Below are 21,083 nucleotides of genomic sequence, written 5' to 3'. Positions count from 1 at the left end.
AGATATTTGCGTTTTGAAAAGTCTACGGGCTACCTTGTGGACCTACATGAACTACCAGAAATCTTATTTTGAAGCCTTCATGCCAGGTTATAGATGCATCACAAGCAGGAATACTTATTTGATTAATATATTTTAATTCACAGAATGGCATTGTTGATTGAGTGCCCTAAGCCAAATAAATGAGCCACTTATGTTCACATTTATAAAAACAACAAATAATATTATCTTGATCAAGTCCTTCCTAAGAAATGGTGATTAAGTGATATCTGGTGTTTTCTTTGTGTGCAATTTCTTTCCAAGAGATTGAGGAAATTGATTTGCTTTTGATGAACCTGTGTTGCCTACAAATTGATGTCCACAGGTTTTATACTTTATTAATTATCCCAGCAATCTAGCCAGCAATGATTTATATGAAATATTCCCTCTCGTTGCAGGCTCTCCAGTCTGCTAATTGATGGCTGTATGAATTATGCATCCTAAGCCAAATGCAAGGGTGCATGAAAGATGCAGCCAAGGTCATTTTCCACTGAAGAGAATACAGTGACTAAGTGCCTTTAAGACAGGCTTTATTGCTTTAATTTTGTCATATTATTCATGTATACATCAAGTCCAGAGTAATAAGAATACTCTAAAGTACACTTTTAATTTCTAAAAAGATGCAGGCACCTAAAAATTTCAATGTTCTACAGCCTGACAAGGGATTCTAAAACATGCCAAATCCATCAAATTTGCCTATAGTCACTCAAAAGTGACTGTTCCAAAAGTAAGTAATTTGATTATAAGAAGTACAAGTTGGGGCTAAGTACAGAATATTTGGCATTGTGGCAGATGATGAAGGAAAGTTTTGAAAAGATACAATCAATTATGATTTGTTCATATGAAGAAAAGTGAATGATTTATACATTCTAGAAGATGTTTAAAGAAGATACTTTACTTAACCTTTCAGAATTAAAGTAATCAAATTGGAATAATCAAAAGAGCTTGGTTTTTGATGTTTCAGTGACTTAGTTTCAAATATCACTTGGCAATTTTATTAGTTATGTGATTTCAGGCATTTTAACTAACCCTTCTGGAACTCAGTTTCCTTATTTATGCAAAAATGGGCATAATGCTTTATTTGAATAGTTATTATAAAGATGAGCATGACTGTAAGAATAAGTGAGATCAATAACAGCCTTAGACGGTACATTGATTCTTATACAATAGAACATATTATCGGGTCTAGTGTTCCTTGAATTATAAATTTAATGTAGGTTTATAAAGAAACCTTCCAATTTGCTATTAGAATCATCCTCAATTGGCCTCGGGACCAGATTACTATATGGTCCCAAACAAACATTTTCTTATATAAATATTTTCATATACCCAGAGAAATCTTCTCAGGCATTAAAAAACTACAAAAAGTGTAAAGTTTAGGGACAACCTAGAGATAGATACTGGAGGCACCCCAACCCACACTCAGATTGTGCTACATGTGTGTGCTATGATTTCACACCAGGGGCACAGATCCTTCACAAACCCTTTAGACCAGTGCTTCATGCCTTAATGCACTTAATACATTAACCACCTGGGAGGGAAGGGAAGGCCTTACTAAAATGTTAATTCTGGTTCTGCAGGGCTGTGTTGAGATTTGGGAGTTCTAACAAGCTTCCAGGTGACATGATGTGTCCGGCCCATGAACCACAGTTGCAGTGCAAGGCTCAGTGCTTCTCAAACCTGGATACACATGAGATTTGCCTGGAAATTTCTTTAAAAATAATGATGGATGGCTCCTTCTCAGACCGGTTGAATCTCTGGGGTTTGAGGTACTGGCTTAGCTACTTTAAAAAAGCTGCCTGAGTGATCTTTATTTGTAGAGCTGTGGTCGAGAGCCGGTGGTTTAGATGTAAGGGTAAGGGCTCCCATCATCTAGTATCAGATAATTTATTTTAAAACTAATTTAAAGTATGTTGGTTAAACTCAGGCTTTTAACATAGACAGCCTGGGACTCATGCTTCAGAACATGACAGGACGAGGGCAGGGGGAGCCCTCTGCACATGGCCCACATAATTAGGAAGAGAGCTGTCATGGAAACTTCCTACCAGGCCCTGGGACACATTCAAACCCTCATTTCTGCCTTGTAAAAACAGCATCACACCATCAATAATACTGGAGCTGTGCTTTGAACTTGGAGTAGAAAAAAATGTCATATAGCATTAAAGGACCATATACAAACTATTCACAGATTTTATTTACAGGGTGGAAAATGCACATCGTGACAAGAAAGGTTTACTGCTATGGAGCGTATTAGTTCTACCACAACTACCAGTGATCTCCTGCCTTTAAAACCAATACCAATAAGGAGTCGTCTGCCAGTTAAGGCTAGTTTTTCTAAGTTCCTTCTTGCTTGTTATATTCCCAGTACTGAAATTTTGGTTCAATGAATACTTTCTGTTTCAGTGGCACCTGAGTCAGATCAACTGGAGTGTTTTAAAACCAGATTGGTGTGCCCATCCCCCATAGTTTGTGGTTCGGTAGGTCTAGGGTGGGGGCCAAGAAATTTCTAAAAAATTCTCAAGGGATGCTCCTAATTATTGGTTCAGCACCTCCAACCCTTTAAGAACTACTTTCTTATTCCGTGGGTTTCATGGGAGAAGGGATTGTGCCTATGTAGTCTCTATTCTACCGCCAGGGCCTAGTGTGTATAGGACATGAACATGTACCTTTTGAATAAAAAGTGCTGGCTAAGTCCTCTTTCACTAGTAGTGAAAACTACTAGTAATAGTACTAGTTCCAGTGTTCCAGTGTTATGGAACATTGGAAATTTTCATTCAGTCTATTAAGTATAACAGTTGCCAACAATCTAAAAAATAACAGTGGTTTAGGGGTGTTTCCTCCTATAGACTCTAGGGTGTCTCAGGGTACTTCCTATGAAAGTTTTGGGTTTTTGTTTTCTTGAGCCACTACTTTATGGTAACAAAATCAACACGACATCAGCAGGTTGGTTGACTGTCAGACTTTCATCAAGGTTCCCTGAAACAGCAGAAGCAACATGGTTTGTCCTCCAGGGCCATCCGCTTCCATTTTCCAGGTGAACTTCCTGAAGGCTTACCAGGTGCCACAAGACACCAAAAGCAAAATGTGCCATCACAGCTAATAACATTTTTGTTATTGTCAAAGTGCCATAGGAATTACTCAGTGTTAGCATTCCTTTACATCCTAAAAATAATGTTTTGATTCAATATTAGTGTTTTTTAATTTAAAAAAGTTCATAAGATGTGTTTACATTAATGTGTTAAGGCAGATTTTCTCAGGCCATCTTTTGAGGCAGTAAAAAACTGTAAGGTGAATAAGTTTTTGTTTATTCTTTGGGCCACACATTTGTTTATCACAATTAAACATCTGCTTTTGTAGAGGTTTCCTGATGAGAAGTCTTGCTTCTTGCCCCTCCGAGAACTCAATCCAAACTTGGGAAAACAAAATAGGAATGTGACAGGTAGAGAGAAATCTGACAAACCTGATACAGGTTGTTTACCCAGATCTCATGTTTGAATGCTCTGGAAAAAAACTACCATGTATAACCAAGTATTATGAATAATGAAAAAATAGTAACGGATTTAGAATCTTCTCAGGACTCCCAACAGCAACAGTCTAGATAGGGTTTTTTTTTTTTTTTAACTTTATACTTTTAGAGTGATTTTAATGTTTCAAAGTTGTTGTTTGGGGAGGGTTGTTTTTTGTTTGTTTTTTGTCTCAGGGTGACCAAAATCTCTGAGGAAAGCAGGCTTATTTTTAAATAACATTTGTCAGAAGTAGCAGCAAGAAACTAAATGGCTTTACATTTAGGGTCTTGCAGTTAATAGAATAGCAGTAACAAAGCCCCTCTACAAATTGCAATTATACAAAATCCACTCGCATAAGTAAATAGCAAAGTCCATAAGATGGCAAGTTGTTTCGGTGGACTGAAGGGGCCCTATAGATACAGAGGACGTGTTCCATCCTTTATACTCTATGCTTTTTGGCCTAATTTTTTAGGACTAATCTATGTTATTTTTCTCTATGTCTAATTTTCTTCTTGCTTATTATCTTTGACTTCTTAAAAGCATGGGGAAATATGAAGGACTCTGATTTCTGAAAGTAAAATGATGACTAAGTATTTACTATTATTATTTATTCAGTTGCCGTGACTAAGTCTTAGAAAACCCCGCTAGGGAAAATGGTGCTCCAGAAACGTGTACTGGCTATCTTGCTAGGTGTCCACAGGCAATAATGATCACACGTGTGTGTATGTGCATGTGTGTGTATTTGGCATGTGGCATACTACCTCACACTAATTTTAGTAGTTAAACACTTGTTAAAATAAAGATATGAATTTTGTAAAGAATATAACATATGCTGAGGATCTTTAAAACATTATTATACCCTCATATTCGTTGCAGTATTCTTTATTGGTAGCCAAGACATAAAAGCAACCTAAGTGTCCATGGATAAAGGAAATGTGATATACATGCACACATGCACACAGGATGGAATATTATTCAGTCATAAGAAAGTAAAAGGAACATATATAAAGAACACATGGACAAAGCCAAAGGGGGAAGGATGAGGGTAGGAGGTGGGTGTGGGGGGGTGCAGAGGAAAGTGGTAGCCGGAAAATGGAGGCAACTGTATTCAAACAACAATTTTTAAAAATGAGAAAAATAAAATAAAATAAAAATTAAAAACAAAGAAAAAATTTGAGACTTTATTTTTGAAAAAAACAGTTGATTTGGCTTTTATTATTTATTTATTTAATTTATTTTTATTATATTGTTTCTATTATCATTTATCTCACTTTTCCCCCCTTCCACTCCCCCATCCCCCACATTTACCACACTGTTGTCTGTGTTTTCTTTTTTGCTCCATCCCTCCATCCCCTAACAAAACCCCTCCCCCCAGAGCTCTCCTGGAGAACACTATGCTTAGTGAAACAATCCAGTCAGAGAAAGACAAATACTATATGATTTCAGTCATATGTGGAATCTAATGAACAAACTGAACTAATAAGCAAAATAGAGACAGACTCATAGATAGAGAGCAGGCTGACTGTTGATTTGGCTTTTAGGTGGGAGTGTAGGTAAATGGTGATCCCCTAGGCAGCAAACTCCCCCACTCCAAGAGTGAGCTGGGGTCTGGGGCTGAGCCTCAAGTGGATCTCCTGTGCCCTCCACTCCCCTACATAGCTCCTTTCCCACAGGCTTGGAGGACAGGAGGGACCACAGTTGTCATTCACTTGCACAAGACACCAGTGTGACTCAGACACCAGCTTCCCAACACAGGTCTCAATCTTCTTCACAACCACTATTTTGGAGGAGCTGGTACTAGTATGGCTGGAGGAGCCAGAACTCCCACCACAGCCCAAGTTGGCCCAGAAGCCCAGGCTGTAGTTGAGGTTCTCATAAGCTGGGCTCAATCGACTTCAGTAGCTGCTAGTGGTCTTGGTATGGATACCCAAGCTTTGCACCCAAGATTCTAGCTGGTTCTCTTCACCCTCCAGCAGCCTGCAATATGCGGCAATCTCTACTTCCTGGTCCAGCTTGACCTTCATGAGCTCATGGTACTCACGCAGCTGCCAGGCTATGTATGGTCTGCTAGGCAGTTCTCAGAGTAGCTTCCAGATCAGCCACCTGGACCTGAGCAACCTGGGTAGTCAGCTCCCTACTCTGCTTGGTATCAGTGATGGTGGCTTCCAGGGAAGCCCTCTGGCCATTGAGCCCCTCATCTCAGGCTGGAGTTGGCCAATGTTCTAGTTCATCTTAGAAATCTATCTTTGTGCCACGCAGGTCATCCCCATGCCCCTCAGCCAACATCGGCAGCCCGTCGTACTTGATCTGGTACATAGCCTCAGCCTCTGCCCTGCTGCAGTTGGTGATCTCCTTCTACTGGGCCTTGACCTCCACGATGATGCCATCCAAGTAGAGGGAACCGTTGTCCATGGACAGCACCATGGACATGATGAAAATCTGGGACTGCAGCTCATGAATCTCCTCCTAGTGCAGCTGACTGTAGAAGTTGACCTCATTGGTCAGCCCTTCCAGTTGGGACTTCAGCTCTACCTTGTTCATGTAAGCTTCTTCCACATTCTTCTTGATGAGGACAGATTCATTCCACCTCTGTTCACTTGTTGATTTATGCCTTGTACTTATTCTTCAAGTCCTCCACCAGCCCCTGTACATTGCCAAATTCTGCCTTCAGTCTCAGTTTCTCCTGGGCCAGTGTGTCCAGCTGCTGCTGGAGTTTGCTGATGTAGCTCTTGAACATGTTTTCCACATTACTGCAAGTTGTTTTCTGCTGCTGCAGAAAAGTCCACTTGGTCTACCTCATCTTATTCTGCTCCTCTATGCTTTGCACCGTAACAATGAAGGAAGCAAACTTATTGTAAAGGCTCTTGATCTGCTCCTTCTCTTGGTTGCACAAGGCCTGGATGTTGGGGTTTCCCTTCAGCTTCCAGGGGCTCAGTAGATCTGGTTTATTTTGCACAGCTGTGATGCTCCCCATACTTCTAACCCAGCCATAACCCTCTGCCAGATTCATATTGACATGTAGGCCAACCTGGTAGCTGCCACTTATCTAGGAAAAGGCGAAGGAGCTGATGTGGATGCCAGGCACATATGAGTACCAGCAGCTGCTGAAGGGGGTGCCAGAGGTAAACACCTTGTAGGTCCTCTGGGTCACCTTTGCGGGCGTGTAAGAGGCTGGAGTGGAGGTGAGGAGGCTGAACCAGACATATTTTAGAAGGAGCCAAAAATCTGCTCCCACCTAAAAGAAATGTTGCCATTTGTGACAATATGGATGGACCTCGAGGTAATTATTTTAAGTGAAATAAACTTGACCCATCCAAGTTACAGGTCCATGCAAACTGTTAGTGCTGACTTTTCCATATGAATGGTTGGTCTTTGCTTCACAACTTCCTAAATCCTCTCAAACAATCAACAGACAGCCTCAGTGAGCCCCCAGTCCCCATACCTTTTGCTAAGTGGTCCCAGCTCAGCACTAGCAGCAGCCAGCCTAGATTCACAGCTTGGCTTAGCCTGGAAATCTCCAAGCCCAACACAAGTAGCAGCCATCTCAGATTGCCTTATAGCTCAGGCAGGGTGGCCCCAGGAACAACACAGGTGGGGACTGACATTGCCCTGTACCACCCAGGAAACCCCAGAGCTTGTGCACCCAGTGGACAACTACAAGCCACGTCATAGCACCTCCACCCTGCTCATGCACAGATGATCCTTCAGTGAAGATGCAAGTTGGTGGTTGGTGGTCATGGCCAGTCCTTGAATCTGAGTGGCCTGGGTAAATCCCTTCCATTGACCTGCCAACAGCAACCAAGGCTCAACTACAAGAGGAAGGTGTACTCAGCCCACACAAAGGGCACGCCTTGAGTACCCAGCTTGGGTGACGGGGGGGGCTGTGCTATAGAACCCTATAGGATACCTACTATATTAGGCCACACTACCAAGATGGGGAGTCAAAGCAGCTCTACCTAATACATAGAAACAAACACAGGGAGGCTACCAAAGAAATATGGCCCAAACAAAAGAACAGAACAAAATCCCCGAAAAAGAACTAACCAAAACAGAGATAACCAATCTATCAGATGCAGAGTTCAAAACACCGGTGATCAGGATGCTCAAAGAACTCATCGAGTACAGGGAAAACATAAAGAAATAAATTAAGTTATAGTAAGTGAAATAAAGAAAAATTTACAGGGAAACAGCAGTGAAGGGAAGGAAGCCATGATTCAAGTCAGCAATTTGGAACAAAAGGAAGAAATAAGCATTCAATCAGAACAGAAAGAACAAAGAAGAATTAAAAAAAAAATGAAGATAGTATAAGAAGCCTCTGGGAAATCTGCAAATGTACCAACATCCAAATCATAAGGATGCCAGAGGAGAAGAAGAAGAGCAAGAAGTTGAACACTTATTTGAAAAAAATAATGAAGGAAAACTTCTCCAATCTAGTGAAGGAAATAGACATATAAGTCCAGGAAGCACAGAGAGTCCCAAACAAATTGGAGTCAAAGAGGACCACACCAAGATACATCATAATTAAAATGCCAAAGGTTAAAGATAAAGGGAGAATCTTAAAAACAGCAAGGAAAAAGCAAAGAGTTACCTACAAAGGAGTTTCCATAAGACTGTCAGCTGATTTCTCAAAGGTAATTTTGCAGGCTAGAAGGGACTGGCAAGAAGTATTCAAAGTGATGAAAATCTACAACCTACATTATTCTATCCAGCAAACCTAAGATTTAGAATGGAAGGGCAGATCAAGTGCTTCCCAGATAAGGTCAAGTTAAAGGAGTTCATCATCACCAAGGCATTATTATGTGAAATATTAAAGGGAGTTGTTTAAGAAAAAAAAGATCAAAACTATGAACACTAAAAAGGCAATAAATTCAAAACTGTCAACAACTAAATCTAAAAAACAAAACAAGCTAAGCAAACAACCAGAACAGGAATAGAATCATAAATATGGAGATCACATGGAGGGTTATCAGCTGGGAAAGAGGAGGGAGAATGAGGGAAAAGGTGTAGGGGTTAAGAAGCATAATTGGTAGATACAAAGTAGACAGAGAGATGTTAAGAATAGCTTAGGAAATGGAGAAGTCAAAGAACTTATATTCATGACCTATGGACACTAACTAAGGAGGGAGGATTGCTGGAGGGAAGGGGGGAACCAGGTGGGGGAGCAAAGGTGGAAAAATTGTGACAACTGTAATAGCATAATCAATAAAATATACTTAAAACTAACCGTAGAATTGCCATGTAAAAATATTAATGATTTCATGCCAATAGTTACTCTAAGTATGTTTATATATTATTGTCTTTCTTTGTACATATTAGTTAATTTAATCTTTGTAAAAATCTACTTTACAAATTATTTAAAATGGAAGTACAGAGATACTATAAAATGATCTTAGCTTCCCAAGCCATTAGCTAGCAGAAAAGGGATTTGAACCTGCATAGTCTGGCTCTATAGACTAGAGGCTTAACTATGAGGATGTGATATATCTCTGATGCTTTGAAATTTAATGAGATTCCTGACTAGTAAGTGCTTTTTTATATAATTGAGCTTGTTTAAAAGAAAAATGACTAGACTCTATCAGGTACATGACAGGAGATTTCTGCCTTGATTATACATTATACTAGATGATCACTGGTATCTCTTTTAACTCTTGGATTCTATAGTCAAATAAACTGGATTTTATAGGTTTTCTTTATCTATTGACCTTTGGAATTATTGTTTAGCTACTCATTTGAGCTTGCCTATAGTGACTTTGAGGCAGCAACTCGTGTTTTCACTTGTTGATGGGATCTGTATTTATAAAGAACATAGACTGATTTCATAATATGGAAAATGATTGTGGCAGCTCCAGTCTCTACAATGGCTATAGGTTGTTCAAGTTGTCATATATAATCGGAAATACAGCTTTAGGAAACCTGAAATCATATTTATAACTAAATTACTTTGTATAATGGAGTCTGGTGCTGTCAAACACAATTTGATCAACAGTGGGGCAATTTAAAAAGTGTAAGTGAAATAGATTTGCCAATTAGATATAGAGCTTTATAAATGTGGATAACTGACCCTGAGGAACCAATAAGTATCTGGAGAACTCAATAATCACTTTAAAAAGTAATCAAGCCATGTAATTCTATCTAGGTTTTCATATCATGAGGAAAATTGTCTGAATCAAGAAAAAGAACATAGAGATTTCAATTCATTTTGATATTACTTAATTAATTTTGTTACCATGTTGCTATAAATATCATACCATTTTCTACAGCTTGCTGATTATCATCATTTTAAAGGTAATCCAGGGTTAGGTATGAGAAATATGAATAACTTGTGTTTTTTCTTTTAATATAATGCAATTTAAGAAAATAATTGCAAATGAGATGGGGAAGTTAAACTTATTTGATGTTCTGAATTAGGAGGATGGGAGATTATGGGAGCCTTGATGATCTTTTTTTAGTAATCATCATATTTGCTTGAGAAGTCCATCCATTATCCCAACCACAATAGCACTCATTTTGTAAGAAATGCTACACAAGTGCAAACTAATTAAAATTAAAACTCTTGTCTATGACAGCAGGAATTTTTAACAAATAATAAAGTGTCAAGTAGTGCTCGAGAGATGCCTTGGGGCTAATTCTGGCATCTACAGAGTGAAGTTGGGTTACATTTTCAACGCAAATGATTCAAGAAGTTTACTTAGAATTCAATTTACAAAAATTTTCATTGATTTTTTAATCCTTCACATTATCTTTTCTAAAGTCAGAATTTCCTTGCAATTTTTCCACCTAGAGCTAATACTTGTATGTTACTACCACCTCTGAGAGAATGAATTTGAAAATAGGGATAGCAGGAGGAACCAAGATGGCGGCGTAGGTAGACACACTGTGCCTCCTCGCACAACCAGAACTGGCAGAGAATCGAACAGCAAGGGGGACCAACACCAAGAAAATAAACATTCATCCAGACTGGTAGGAGGGGCGGAGACGGGCACCGGGGTGGAGAGGACTCGAGTGGCTGTGGCGGGACTGAGACTGGCGGAGTGTGGGACAAATGGTGCAGTCCGAGCACTAGCAGACCCTGTGACCCCACATTTGCACAGATAAACCCAGAGGGCCGGACTCAGAGTGGCGGAGAGTGGGGCAGGCAGAGTGGCGGGTAGCACCCTGTGGCACCACATTCGCCCACAGATAAACCGGAGGAACGGCGGGCAGCGAAGCAGACTGCGCAGCCCAAGGCTCCAGCTCCGAGAAATAAAGCCTCAAACCTCTGATTGAAAGTGCCCCTGGGGGTTGGGGCGGCAGCAGGAGAGACTCCCAGCCTCACAGGAGAGGTTGTTGGAGAGACCCACAGGGGCCTAGAGTGTGCACAGGCCCACTTACTCGGGAACCAGCACCAGAGTGGCCCAGTTTGATCGTGGGTATCGGAGTGAAAGACTGAAATCCGGAGGAGAGTGAGGCGGGCGCCTTTGCTCCCTCTCGGCCCCTCCCCCACGTACAGCGTCACAGCAGCAGCGACCAGCGTTACCCCACCCAGGTGAACACCTAAGGCTCTGCCCCTTTAAGTAACAGACGCGCCAAGACAAACAAACAAATAAAAAAATGGCCCAAATGACAGAACACTTCAAAGCTCCAGAAAAAATACAACTAAGCGACGAAGAGATAGCCAACCTATCGGATGCACAGTTCAAAGCACTGGTTATCAATATGCTCACAGACTTGGTTGAATCTGTTCGAAAAACAGATGAAAAAATGAAGCTTATGCTAAGAGAAACAAAGGAAAATGTACAGGGAACCAATAGTGATGAGAAGGAAACTGGGACTCAAATCAATGGTGTGGACCAGAAGGAAGAAACAAACATCCAACCAGAAAAGAATGAAGAAACAAGAACTTGCAAAAATGAGGAGAGGCTTAGGAACCTCCAGGACACCTTGAAATGTTCCAACATCCGAATTATAGGGGTGCCAGAAGGAGAAGAGGAAGAACAAAAAATTGAAAACTTATTTGAACAAATAATGAAGGAGAACTTCCCTCATCTGGCAAAGGAAATAGACTTCCGGGAAGTCCAGGAAGCTCAGAGAGTCCCAAAGAAGCTGGACCCAAGGAGGAACACACGAAGGCACATCATCATTACATTACCCAAGATTAAATGCAAGGACCTACATCCAAGATTACTGTATCCAGCAAAGCTGTCATTTAGAATGGAAGGGAAGATAAAGTGCTTCTCAGATAAGGTCAAGTTAAAGAAGCTCATCATCACCAAGCCCTTATTATATGAAATGTTAAAGGGAGTTACCTAAGAAAAAGAAGATCAACAATAGGAACAGTAAAAATGACAGCAAACTCACAGGTATTAACGACCACACATAAAACAAAAATGAGAGCAAACTAGGCAAACAACTAGAACATGAGGGTTGTCAATAAGGGAGTGGGAGGGGGAGGGGGGGGAAAGGTACAGAGAATAAGTAGCATAGATGATAGGTGGAAAATAGACAGGGGGAGGGTAAAAATAGTGTAGGAAATGTAGAAGCCAAAGAACTTATAAGTATGACCCATGGACATGAACTATGGGGGGGGGGGGGAATGTGGGAGGGAGAGGGGTGGGCAGGATGGAGTGGAGTGGGGGGGGGGAATGGGACAACTGTAATAGCATAATCAATAAATATATTTAAAAAAATAAAAAAAAAGAAAATAGGGATAGCAATAAAATCCATAGGGACTCATTAGAAAATCATTACTAGATCCTGTATACCAATATTTATCTTGAAATCTTATCTATTTGGGATTTATTAGAGTCCTTAAATGTCAACCTGAAAACAGAGAAAAATCAGTTTAGATCCAATAAATATAGAGTTATTATTGGCCTTTTGATCTTTTAACAAGTATTTTGTGACTTGTAGAAAGATGCCAAATGATCTTATAAAAGGAGAAAATACTATTTAACAGCTGAAATTTGGCAAAATTAGATGCATAAAAATTAGAAAAATAAATTATCATAAACATATGACCACATGTTCCAAACTGTGTATCTATTAATTTTTAGGAATTTTTCTGAAGTGCATAGTTTGGAACGCCAGTCCTTGTTCAAAAAGCACAGTAATATATATATCTCTCCTGTACATGAGTATGCATAGTAGACAAAGTTTCGAGAGACTCTGCCCCCAAAATGTTTGTTACAACACTTTCAAAATTTATTTGATGACAAATCACTCTCCTCCTTTTTCTTTCACCATACATAAGCTGTCACTCTGTAAAACAATTTTCAAGAGATTTTTAGTTAGAGTATTTTATTATTTTTATCAGTTGTTAATACTTTAATTATATTTTAGCAAATAGTTTTATTTGAAGTTTGTGTGTTATATTAGAAAATCAGAAAATTTCTAATTTAGCTTTGAGAAAGGATGTTAGGCTAGATTCTTTGAATAAAATTCCTCCATGGAAAAGTACTTTAAAGCCCTAAATAAAATATTTTTATGTGCATAGAAGAGACATACAGGTACACCAAAACTGCTTTTGTCCTGCATTTACATTTCTCCTAAGTTTAGTTTGATAGTTTGGGGACAAGTAGGAGGAGAATCAAAGCCAAGATCTGGCAGTAGTTGGGGGGTTTCAGAGGAAAGGTCACCTGCAACAAACTGTGATTCCAAGGAGCCACATGCTCCAAGTGAAGGTGAAGCTGAAGCAGACCAGGCTTCTTGTAGAATTGCAACACGAGGTACAGTCTTCATGGTCTTGAACTTAAACCTATCCAATCTGTTGAAATCCTTAACAGGAGAAGACACATTTCATGGAGGGAAAGAAATTTGTCCTCAAGATTGCAACATAGAGACCTTGCATGAATTTTGACCAGGCTTGGCCTGTCCTGAGGAGTTCAGATTCAATAGTTTTCTCTAAATTTCAGCCTGCTGGCTTGTCCTATGGATGTTGGACTTGCTAGCACTCACAATCGGTTCCTTAAATAAATACCCCTTCCTCCCTCTTCTTTTTCTTGTTCTTCTCTGCTTCTTTCCTCCCTCCTCCTTCTCCTCCTCCTCCTCCTCCTCTTCCTCCTCCTTCTTCTTCTGTGTGTGTATATATTTATTCAAATACAAAAAGGGATTTAAATGGACAGTGAGAGGAAAAATATTAAGTTGCTTTATGATTATACCCTTTGTGTTGCTTAACACTTCCACTTTAATATATTTTTACCTTAGTTAAGTGCTTTGACTATGTGGATATGTTTGGAAATTTAGGGGTCAGTAGTTTCTGTCTGAAATTTAATGTTCGTTACCCTCCCCCTTCCTATTTTCTCTCTGAGATGAGTGCACATCTACCTCTATGAGTGTGCTCTAGCACTCACACAGTTACTGATTTCTTCAGAGGTCTTCTAAGACCTGATTCTCTAGAGCTGTCTGGCTCCGAGTTCAGTATTTGTAGGCCCAGTAGAAGTCATCTCATAGTTGCCCAGTATATAGATGCTTGGTTTTCGATCACTGCTATGTGTGTGTATATGCATGTGTATGTTCCCCTCACCTCTCCCCCACCCTCAACAAAGTTTAATTTTGAACTGCCTCCCAGGGGTGATATGAAGCATAACTAACTTTGATGAAATACACATTCCAACAGCAATCATTCTGTAGTCTTACATGCTCAAGCATTTTTATAGCCTTGTTGCTAAAAGAATAATTAAGCATACAAATCTCAGATACATTCAAAAGCAATTACATATTCAAGTAGGTTAAGTATTCTGTGATTTGAAGTTATTACAGTCAAAGGTCTTTGCTCCCCATGATTTCAAGAAATAGAGAGAAGTTGCAGTGTAATTTTACAAACAGTTCAGCTTCTGCCTCCTGTGCCATTGGAAACAGAACATAATTACAATCCACAATGATTTCTGCCTCTGACTCTCTCGCTCTCTGAAAGGAAACGGTCTAATATTTTTTCCTCACACTGCCTACCCCAGTGCCAGATTCAAGTTAGTGTAAGTAACAGCTTTCTGACTGATGTTCATTATCGTGATGGCTATTCTCAGGTGGGAGGAATCGCATACTACTGGAGCCAAAAGAAACCTTAGATAGAATTCAGTCTTGGACTTTAGAATTATGGGGCTCTCCAGATGGCAGCTATTAACTTCATAAATATCTACAGCTAACATGAAATACTAGGGTGAAACACTGAAGACTTTTCCCCTAATATCAGAAATAAGGCAAGATGTCTACCCTTGCCACTTCTATTCAACATTGTACTGGAGACTTTAGCTAGGGCAACACAGGAAGGAAAAAAAAATAAAAGGCATCCAGACTGGAGAGAAAGAGGTAAAACTGTCTTTATTTCCAAAGAACATTATCATATCAATTCTAATGATTCTATGAAAAACTACTAGAAATTATAAATTATGAATAAGTTATGTAATGTCACAGGTACGAGGTCCGCATAGAAAAATTAAATGCATTTCTATATGCTACAAAGAACAATTTAAAGTATAAATACCATATGATCTCACCTTTAACTGGAACATAATCAACAAAAGAAAAAAGCAAACAAAATACAACCAGAGACATTGAGGGGGGGAACAGTCTAGCAGTGGCCAGGGGGGAGTGGGGTGGGGACAGTGGGAAGAGGGGATTGCAGGAACTATTATAAAGGACACATGGACAAAATCGGGGGGGATGGTGGGGGTGGGGGAGGGAGGTGGGTTCAGCTGGGGGGGGGAGGGAAGGGGAGAAAAGGCATACAACTATAATTGAATAACAATAAAAATTAAAAAAAATTCCAATTGGAGGATCTTTAGCAAATATTTTAACTTTATTAAATGTCATCGCGAGAAAAATCCTAAAGCGAGAGAATGCATTACCAAGTGCTTGGAAGCCCCAGACAGGCAGGGGTCACACAGGCGCCTCCAAGAAATCAAGGAAAGCACCCACAGACAAAGGGGCATTCTGAAGCATCAACCTGGATCAACAAGAGTGAATGGAAAGTATCATTCTCTTTCTCTCCCTCCCTTCTTGTGCTTCAGATTTGAAAGGGTCTGCAGCAGAAGAGGAGGAATGAAGTCACTGAGAAAGAAAGAAGCTTTCATGCAATCATTCCCATTGAGAAGGGGGCACAGTTGGGGAGGTGAAAGTCTTATGAAGCCGTCCTTTTGAATAGAGATCAAACTAATAATTATTATAAATTTATATTTTTATATGTAACATGACATTATAAAATATATAGTAATATAAAGGTACACTTATAATTATACTCATTAATGTATTGGGCAGGGCCTTTTAGATTACTGAACTGAGATACATCCAAATACTTCTACTGTTAAGGAGTGATCAGAAAATGCACAGAGGTTTTCTAGTTGCAGGGGATAAATCTTACCAACTGCATGAACTGTCAAGGGAACGTGAGAATCAACAATAAAGGTTGACTCTATTTGATTATACTCTATGAATTGTGTTTGCTCAAAGTACTAGTAATAACTGTTACTGTTCTAATCTACAAATAGCTTCTGTTATTGTTTCTTGACTGTAGCTTTGCTCCCTCCTCGGGAGCACCCACTGTTTTGCATTTTGTGGTGCTCCAAGATGACAGAGTGGGGGAGAAATTACGCTCCTTCATTTTTGATGGGGAGATTAAAGAAACTTCCTGATTTGGGTTTGAGCCCCAAATTTTTCTATTTTGTCCCACTTACTTCTAACAAAGATTCCTTCCTTGTTCAAACTCTAGCAGGTCCCCTTTGCCCTCTTTCTCACTAGGCTTCAACCTTGGCCTATAAAGACTTAAACAAACACTAACAGTTTCTAACAACTCATGGCTGCATTCTTAGAATGAACCCAGCTCCTTTTCAGATGCTTACTGAGAAAACTCAAGGCCTCTAAGTGATTTTCTGTCTGTTCCAGTCAATGCTTGCAGATAGGGCCTTGCCCCTCACACACTCTTGGTAGGGACCTAACACCAGTTATCAAACCCCAGATGGGTTTCACATAACCAACCTCCTTCCTGTTTTTGTAATTTCTCACTTCCCTGGCACTATTGCAGCTCCCTCCCTCCCTCCCTCCTTATTCCATCATCCTTCTTTTAAAATGCCCAGTCACCTCTGTACAAAGTTGAGTTTAGTTCATGCTGGACTCTTTTTGTATTGTAAAAGTGTATTACTGATTAAAACCTGTTCTTACCACTTTAACTAATGTCTGGTTTTGATTATCTTTGATACTTCTCAACACCATATTTTTATATATGTATATATGTATATATATGTGTGTGTGTATATATATATATATTTTTTTTTCTATTTGCACCAGAACAGAATAGAATTTTACCCAGAATAGAATTTGACTCAGCCTGTTCCAAACAAGTGTTATTGCAAAACATTTCTGGGAAAATGTTACTAAATTTATAAAGGAAATAAACTCCCTTGCAAATAAGTTTAACTATGAAATATAATCTAAACCTTGTTTTTATTTTATTTTTTGCAATACTTTACTTTTTTTATTGTTATTCAATTACAGTTTTCTGTATTTTCTCCCCACCCCTCTACCTCACCCCAGCTAAACCCACCTCCCTCCCCTGCTTCCACCCTCCCCCTTGATTTTGTCCCTGTCTCTTTTATAGTAGCTCCTGTAAACCCCTCTCCCCACTATCCCCTCCCCAATCCCCTCTGACTATTGTTAGATTGTTCTTAACTTCAATGTCTCTGTAAACCTTGTTTTTAAATGAGGAACTTTTCAGGGGCCTTCAATGTGCTAATGGATTTTGTGAATCAAATTTCTAAAGAGAAGTTTTGGAATGCAGTATTTTCTTAATATATTTGACCACAGAACTCTTTGTTTTTAAAGCACCAGTCCCAGGACATTCCAGAACTAGTGTTCCAAAGAAAATATTTTCTTGAAAATCCTGGCTTAAGCATTTTAAATCCATCATCTAGTAATTTTACTCGTAGCTTCTTCATCCTGTGAGCTGTGGCCACTTTTATCAGATAATTATCAGATAATGGCCACTTTTTTTCTAAGTGTGGATTTTTACCAACATATCAGAATCATCTCAGCATATTTGTTAAAAATGCAAATTACTGGGCCACGTGTCAGGTCTGAATTGGCAACTCTAATGGGAGGCAGGACCTGGAGTCAGAATTTTGATATTGTCCAATGTTGGATTCTGATCTGCACTAAAGCCTGAGAACTCAGGTGAGAAATCTTATCTCTAGCTGTTCTTTCAGAATCCATTGCTAAAATAATTCCCAAAATGTTGCACTTTCTTTGGCATTTCTGTTTTCTCTTCCAAGCAATAAGTTGAAGGAAGAAGAAGCTGAAAGAGACTTTAGGCTCCTTCTACTCTGAGAGAAAAACAGAAAAGTTCAGTAATTTTTTTCCCACTCAGCAGGTGCTAACTTTCCAATGTGCTCTTAAAGAAGAAACATTCCTTCCTCCCAAGTGATATTTTCAGGGGTGTTTGCTGGTTGTGTGTTACCTGGAAATTAAATATAGTAATTCCCTCCAGCCAATCCTTACAAATGTGTAACAATTACAAACTGACTTTGTAAGCAGTAGTAGTAAAAACTTATTTATAAAAACCCTTATTTGACCATGCTTTTGAAATTTAGATTTAAATTGATTTTATTTACTATCTGTAGATTTAGAGAGAGATCAATCAAGTCATTTTAATTTTTTAATCTAGAGTAAATATTTTGGTTCCTACATTTAGTATCTTCTTTTATTTTTTGATGCCTTTCCAGTTTAATTTTCTGCCCAGTATAGAAAATGAGATATCTATTGTTAATTATACATATTTGAAGTCTTTTATTTCTATACATGCATACCTCAGAGATACTATGGGTTCTGTTCCAGACCACCACAATTAAGACAGTCATACATTTTTTTACTGGTGGAGGGTCTTGCCTTCAAATTTTTGTAAGAAACACACCTGTGAAACACAATAAAGTGAAGTGCAATAAAACGAGGTGTGCCTATACTTTGCAAAAATGTTCTGCTCCCCGTTAGGGATGTGGGTGATTCAAGAAAATGTCCCTCAAGGTTGTAGAACAGAGAACTTAGGGGTCAAAGCTGAAAAAAAACAGTCAATTTGAGAATAGTTTTATGCATAGCTCCAGGTTTTGAAATACTTAATAAAAGAGGAAGAAAAAGAAGATGAGTAAAGAAATGCCATATTTATGGAAACAACCAGTGGTTGTCAAACGTGAGTGAAATCAGAATCACCTGACCAGCTTGTCAACAGCAGGTGGTTGTGGCCCACCCCCGAGACTCCTGGTCCAGCAGGTCTGGGCTTGGGCCTAACATTTCTATCTCATTCCCAGGTGATGCTGCTGCTGCTGCCACTTCCACATGCACAGATGCTTCTACCTCTTCTAATTTACCCCAAGGAAGGAAGGAAGGGATATCTCTAAGTAAAAGAACATAAAACCTGTGAAGAACCTTGTAATCAGCATCTTGGAAAAGCTCACAGTTACAAACACAATTTCTTAGCTCTATTACTTATTGGGGCTCATTTCAAGCAGATAAACTAGTCCCGAATTAAGACACAGTCTACCAGGATGTGGTTTTGAAATTATAAGTATTGTTACCAAGCCAGAGCTCACTGCCTGACACACATAGATGCCAATACTATGGCACTGGCTTTTGAAAAAAGAAAAAAAGCTTTTATTGTGAGGTCAACTGAGCAAGGAGACAGGAGGCAAGGATCGAACCTGCCTCCCAGTCCAGGGTTTAGGGCAAGATTTAAGGGGTTTCAGCAACAGATCTTCCTGAAGAGCCCTCCTTTCTGAAAGGGTTCCTGCCCTCAGGTTCTGGTCACGTCCTGGTCACAAGGGAGCAGTGACGGGTTCACAAGTGTTACTCACAAACTTTGTTTCCAGGACTTGTTAGAAACAGGGGAGGACTGGTTTGTGCTGGTTCTGAGGTTACAATAAGATGCTATAACAAATAAATTGTTAAGGATTGGTTGAAGGCAGTAGCAGAGGTTATTTAACAGTTGCTCTAAAACATGATTTTTAAATGAATGGTTAACATGTTCTCTAATATTAAGTAACTGCTTATATTAATCAAAAATGTAAAATGGTGTAAGATCTGTGAAATATTGAAGAAAAACCTTTATCTGAATATTATTGCATATACTGAAGGCGATCTCTAAATTAATTTTTGGCAAATGTATCCCATAAGTTTTATGGGCTACAACTCTAAGCCCAAAATTACTAAGTAACAACAAACATCAACAAACTATTTAAAAATTGTTTTTTATTTGTTGCTTTTAGGAAGAGAGAGAGAAACATCAATTTGTTGTTCCACTTATTTATGCATTCATTAATTCCTTCTTGTATGCGCCCTGACCAGGGACCAAGCCCACAACCTTGATGTATCCAGACGATGCCCTAATCAACTGAGCTACCTGGACAGGGATTTAACATTTTTATTATAGAATAATTCATATTTCCTCTAAAGTCCCTTCAAAATACAACATAAAAAAAAAAAGACCCTGTTATCCCCCTCAACCCAAATCCTATGCTTTTCCCCAAGGATAACAAGCAGTTTTCTGTAAGAAAGAGCTTCCTTGCTGAATTCCTCAGTTTGTGGTCAATATATCATTGTTTTCATCTTGTATGTAGGCCTAAGTAGCACTCTCCCTTTTATATTTGAAAAACTCATCTTTGAATTTGAAACATCTATCTAGGACTTTCAAACTAAAAAGAGTTAAATTCTGAACACCAAGGTATAATGAGAGAGCCTGCAGGATGATTTAAATACATCATTAACTGGCTAATATGACAAGAAATTCCAATCAACCTTTATCAGTTGCATCTCTCTACAATGACCCTTCAACCCACTTCGCTTTAAACTACTTTGAGCTGTAGAACTACATTGCCAGTTCTCCTGAGGAATGTAAATGACTTGCATTTTCAGTCACCCCCTTGACAATTTCATTCACTCTTTAACAGGCAATTATCTGACCACTCAGAGTTACAAATAACTCTCCAGGAGAATGGAGTGTCCTTTGAGTTCAGTGAAGAGGTGCGAATCCATATGCCAATGATATTCAGAATTTTAGCCCTGTACTTCTTTTTTCTCCTTCAATTCTCTTCACCTACCTTTCTCTCCTGATCTTCTGAGTATGAAAAATCTATTAATAATACAGTATCTCCCAAGAATTGGTAAACTGTTTGAGAAATTTACTAAATACTTTGTATCTCTAAGTCATTCCTTAAAATTATACACTTATAACCATGGAATTTCTTATGCTCTGAATGGTAAGCATATTGACGGTATAAATTACTTCCTTGAAATTTAATTCAATTAGCCAAATATTTACTTTTCCAGGTGTCATTTAGAAGCAAACAACCTACAAAGGTAAATAAAATAGAGACTTTATGTACATACAGATAAAAGGGGAAGTGAAAGTGCTCATAATCACAATGGAGATGATATCATAATTGTTATGATAAAAGGCTAAATTGGACCATGTACAGGAGAGAAGACAGGAGGTGACACCAGAAAGAAAGAACTGAAGTTTCTTCATGTTCCATTTAGCTGCGATTCCCCACCACTAAATCTGTATATTTGACTTATTCCTTTAATTGA

The 21,083-nt window shown here is 39.0% G+C and overlaps 1 pseudogene; it reads right to left on the bottom strand.

The window, feature by feature from the left end:
• Positions 1 to 5,110: 5,110 nt before the first annotated feature.
• Positions 5,111 to 13,259, bottom strand: LOC112313070 (keratin, type II cytoskeletal 8 pseudogene; annotated as a pseudogene).
• Positions 13,260 to 21,083: the final 7,824 nt, after the last annotated feature.

The sequence above is a fragment of the Desmodus rotundus genome, chromosome 2 (assembly GCF_022682495.2).
Source record: "Desmodus rotundus isolate HL8 chromosome 2, HLdesRot8A.1, whole genome shotgun sequence".
Taxonomy (NCBI): domain Eukaryota; kingdom Metazoa; phylum Chordata; class Mammalia; order Chiroptera; family Phyllostomidae; genus Desmodus; species Desmodus rotundus.
The sequence above is the reverse complement of the archived record's forward strand: the minus strand, read 5'-3'. Positions and strand labels throughout refer to the sequence as shown.